This window comes from Gavialis gangeticus, unplaced genomic scaffold, assembly GCF_001723915.1.
Source record: "Gavialis gangeticus isolate Ggan-Ray unplaced genomic scaffold, GavGan_comp1, whole genome shotgun sequence".
NCBI lineage: Eukaryota > Metazoa > Chordata > Crocodylia > Gavialidae > Gavialis > Gavialis gangeticus.
This window is the reverse complement of record NW_017729034.1, coordinates 61,371,119-61,375,918: the sequence shown is the minus strand read 5'-3', so window position 1 is coordinate 61,375,918 and position 4,800 is coordinate 61,371,119. Positions and strand designations below refer to the sequence as shown.

Here is a 4,800-nt window from a genome sequence, read left to right as displayed (position 1 = left end):
CTACTGCGCAGTAGCAACGTGCCACAGTTTTTGCCACATGACACTACTGCACAGTAGTATCAGGCTACTGCACAGTCAGCTTCTCAAGTAGAGGTGGCCTTTGTGTACCAAACACACATATGTGCTCTATGTAAACTGTCTAAACTATGAATGCACTATGTCCAAACAAAGCGCTGTGTTTGTTTGCAGAAGGCTCTTTGTACACAGTGAACTTTGCCCAACATATTCAGTCCTATTGTATGCAGAAATGTTTTTTCTTTCAAAATGTGCCTGACATAGGCCATATCTAGGCCATGCTGCACCTATCCTTTAATCTCAAAGAATCCAGGATTGTGTGCACTCCATAGATTCTCCTATGCCTGACTCACAAAGGGAGACTTATGTAGGACTGCTAGGGTCAGGAAGCTTAAATCATTTAGTTACCTCTTTACCTCAGAGACTTTATAATATTATCGGCTTATTTCTGTCCTGGACAGGAACTACTGGGATAGAGGAACAGAGAGCAGGCAGGATTTGGGCTCATAATGGAACTGTTGGTAGTATTTCTAAAGGTGAAGATTAATAATTTTTGATGCTAACATTTGACTGTAGAGAATCATTTTACTCTATATTACTAAACATCTATGGGATTTCTTTGCTAAACAATGGTCCTAGGTGTACATAGGCATTTGCCAGCTGGGGGCATGTCCAGATGGGTGTGCACGTGGCACGTGCAACTATTCACTGCACTGCTAATTTGCAGTGTGGTGCCAAAATTTGATACTGGGAGATCTCAGTGTCACAAAATACCACTGCAAAAAGTGGCATGGCGCATGCTACAGGAGCATATGACAGGAGGCATAGAGGCTTGGAAGCTTGATCCTCCCGGGAGACACTCTGGCTGCTGGCCAGAGCATCTCCCCTCCTCTAGTTGTCTCTTGGCTCCTCCAGCATGCTGGGAACCAGAAGGAGCAGGGAAATGGCCATTTTCCCAAAGCGGGGCATTTTGCCCTGCACCACAACCCTCATGCAGTGGCATATGCAGCTTCAAAAAGCAGAAGCACAAATTTGTGCTGCTGTTATTTTTGTGGCAGCACACTCACATCCCTGCACATGTGCGCTTGTCTGGATGTGCCCTGTGAGCTCAAATCAGAGAAAAAATAAGTTACTTACAGATATTTTTAATGTAGACTTTTATTTTTGTTTTTTCATACTACATTTTTAATTATAACTTGCAAATGGATTTGCAGGACATTAGGAAGTGAATGTACAAAACCCAGTTCTTATCTTTTTAATAGTTTGTTGTTTATGCCTAGGCATAATGTGTGAAAAACTGCATAGCAAATGGGAAAAATACACCTTTTCTTCAAAAGAATCAGATGGTATTATCTAGCAGGCAGGCACCAGTCTGACACTTCTTAACAGTGGGAAGAAAACTGAAAGGAGCAAACTGCAAGTTATGAATAATAAAATGTTAGAATAAGTATCAGAGACCAGAGTTTAGAAAAAGAAGTCTTAAAAACAGATGGTAAGTTTCGGAGATGTGGTTCAAAGGCAAGTTACTGAGTTTAAACACAGGAGAAATTGGGTGAAATGCCATGGCTTGATTGCACAGGAGGTTGGACTACATGGTGCAATAGTGTTCTGGGATTTAAAGAAACCCTATGCATTTATGGAGCTAAGAATCTTGATTAATCTTTTGTCATGACCCCAAAGGCATGCTTACTGGAAAGAGAACAGGGGACCTCCATAGACACAAATGGACTACAGGGGAAGCAGATTCTCACTTCAGTTCATCCCCAGAATGTCCTCTTCTCTTGTTTCCCAGTATTTGGAGTAACTGTACATATGGCCCAAAAAAGCCTCCCAGATGTTATTGTATCCAGGAGTGGATAGAGGGGAGGGTAGTGGCATGGTCACAGCCTCTACTTTGGAACATACCATGGAAGCAGTGACTGGAGACTTTTTTAAAGCCCCCAAAACAGGTAAGAAAGAAGTCTTCCTCTCCATGGTCAGCAGCATGTTCCCTCTCTCAACCCCCATTATTCCCCCTCTTCCCTTCCCCAACCTGTTGCTGCTTTTGTTCCTGCTGTCTATAGTTAACTTATGGGCAGGGAGAATTTCAGAGCTGCACCTGCCCTGCTCCAGCCTAGGTGCATGAGGAGCACAGCTCAGCGGGGGACAGCAGCAGTGGTGAGGATAGGCAGGCTACTTCTCCTTTTCTGGTCCTCCTGGGTGTTCTCTGCCAAGCCAGGACAAGGAGTGGAACCCACCCACCACTGCTGCCACCCCCTGCTGAGCCTGGTTCTCCACACAGCAGGGCAAGAGCAACTCTGGAGCTCCCCCTGCCTCCAGGGCAGCTGAAGACAGCAGGCACATCTGAAGTGGAAGGGGAGGGTGGGCATGGGTAGGGGAAGGACATGTTGTTGAGCATGGAGTAGAAGTAGGGGTGCTGAGAGTGGATGGCGGGGGGAGGTACTTACCTGCTTCAGGGACTTAAAGAAGTACCAGATTTTTGTTTCCCAGTGGGGTGGGAAAGCTGGGAGCAGGGGTGGCACCACACTGCAATGCCAGTGCTGCTCCCACACCCCACCGCTGCAAAATCTTGGATCTGCCCATGATTGTATGGGGGTGTAAGTGGGTTGCGGTGGTGGCTCCAACGTAGATGGGTTCTGTCTCCTTAGGAGCCTCTCAGCCAGTCCAAACAATGGTCCATCACATAAACAATACCCTTGACTGAAACAACAAACACATGAACAAAAGTAAAAACTTTTGGCTTTTTCCCAGGCAGCAGGTGAGAGCCCTTCAGCTCTGTCCCTTCCTAGGAATGAGCTCTCCTGAATTGCTATCTGCCTCTGGGCCACAGACTTGTTTCTTCCCCAGGTCAACTTGTTCTTTCCCTGCTTGGGCTTTTACCCCCAAGCTAATCCCTTATACATGGGCTCCTACCTGGGGCTGGCTGCCACACTTAAAGGGCCAGAGTGTCCTGTTACATATTCTGCACCTCCTCCCCACACCCCAAGCATGGAGTCTGGGAATCCCTTTTCCACATTCAAACCCCCTCCACTTCTATGACAAGAAGTCTGTATTGGCATGGATTGCTCCAGAATGATGGTGGACATCACACGCCTAGGTCTCCAATACCGGGTACCAGGGTGTGAGCCAGGGGTTGTCTCACTTCAGTGGGTGTAGCCATGGCAGGGGGGCATGTTCTGTGACTAGAGTAAGTGGGGCCCTGAGGAGTTAGTAGTGGAGGGTTCAATCATCCATATGATCACTAGACACTCCTTTTCAAACCATAGAATATCTTTGTTCCTGAGGAACAAGTTTCCAGTTTTGATACAGAGTGAATATTCCCCTTCTTAAAAGTCTTGAGAAAGCATGGCTCCTAAGCCTCATTCTGAAGCATCTATTTATAGGACAAACCTCTGTTTAAAGTCTGGGCTGTGTAATACTAGGGCGGTACATAGAATCTGCTTTATCTCTCTCAAGGCCAAAGTGTCCACTTGTGCACACTGTTTTGGGTGTGGTCTTACACAGACGGTCTGTCAGTGTGGTGGTAAGTGCTGAAAATGGTGGTGTAAAGTGGTGGTAATAGCTATTTAACCCTAGAAAGGACTTTAGCTGAAGGAACTTTAGACTTTACAGAATCCATCAGATGTTAGAAGGTGGTCAGGGTGCTGTGGAGACCAAAGGCGAGGATCTTAAATTGATGCAGCCCCAGGGTACTGTAAATACAGTTTGCTGATGGGATTCGGAAACAAGGGGGATGTGCCAGTATCCCTTTGCAAAATCAAGGGTAGATACATATTTGACCTACCCCAGCCGTTGTATCCCAAGGCATTGGATATGCATTGTACTTTAATACAGCATTTAATTTGTAGAAGTCAATACAGAAATGTATTTTTTGTCTGGTTTGTGCACTAGCTCAATTAGGCTGCATCATTCTCTTGAAGATTCTTAAGTCATGCCCAGCTCTAAAATATTTTGTACTTTCCTCTTTACTATCTCCTTTAGTTGCTTGGAACTCCATTTTAAACTGAACAACAGGGCCTTAGGATGATTTGGAGATTAATTAAGGTGGTTCTTGTTGACTTGGTGGTAAACACATCTGGAAACTCTTTCAGTAGGTCCCTGGCCTCTTTCTATCAGGATAGCAATAAATTCTTTCCGTGTATGACCCCACTAGATGGGAGCTAACTGGGACTAGCCACATCTTTCAGAACTTCTGGGAAAACCTTTGCTGTGCTTAGTGCTTCCCCAGCCCATCAGGGTTTTAAGAGGTTGGTGTGATATATCTGTGACCTATGTTGTCTTCCCACAAGCCACACCTTACTGTCAGTACCTCTCACTCACCTTTTATCTTCATATGGTCCTTGCAAGTTAGGGAGAAGTTTGCTTTCTGATAAGGGAAGTAACAGTAGGACCCAGTCACCCACTTCAGGACATCCACTTGCAAATTGAAATGGGGGTTGTGGGTAGCTAGGGTGAGGGTCAAATGTTTTATTGTTCACCTGGGCCAGTTGGCCATGGAATGGTGTAAACTTATCTGTTTGCCTTCGAATAAAGTTGAGACCCTTTTCTAGGTACCCCATCTGGCCCCCATGTGAACTGCCCACGGGGTCAGGTTCTGAGGAATCCTCACTGAGGCCAGCCAGCTGACATTGGACATCAACCCCTTTCTTCTGCTTCTTACCCAGTTTATTCTCTGTTGCCAGGGCCACCTTCCTGGTCTGTCAGGAGTCCTGGAAAAACATCACATAAGACAAAAATGGAGTCTGAAGACCTTGGGGTCAAAAGGGAATATCATCCCTAGTTGAT

At 45.8% G+C, this 4,800-nt stretch overlaps 1 protein-coding gene across 1 annotated transcript in view; it reads left to right on the top strand.

Annotated features, from left to right (window-relative positions):
* LOC109304756 (sulfotransferase 6B1-like) overlaps window positions 1-4,800 on the top strand; it is a 30,693-nt gene that overhangs the window by 960 nt on the left and 24,933 nt on the right. The gene's annotated exons all lie outside the window — the stretch shown is intronic.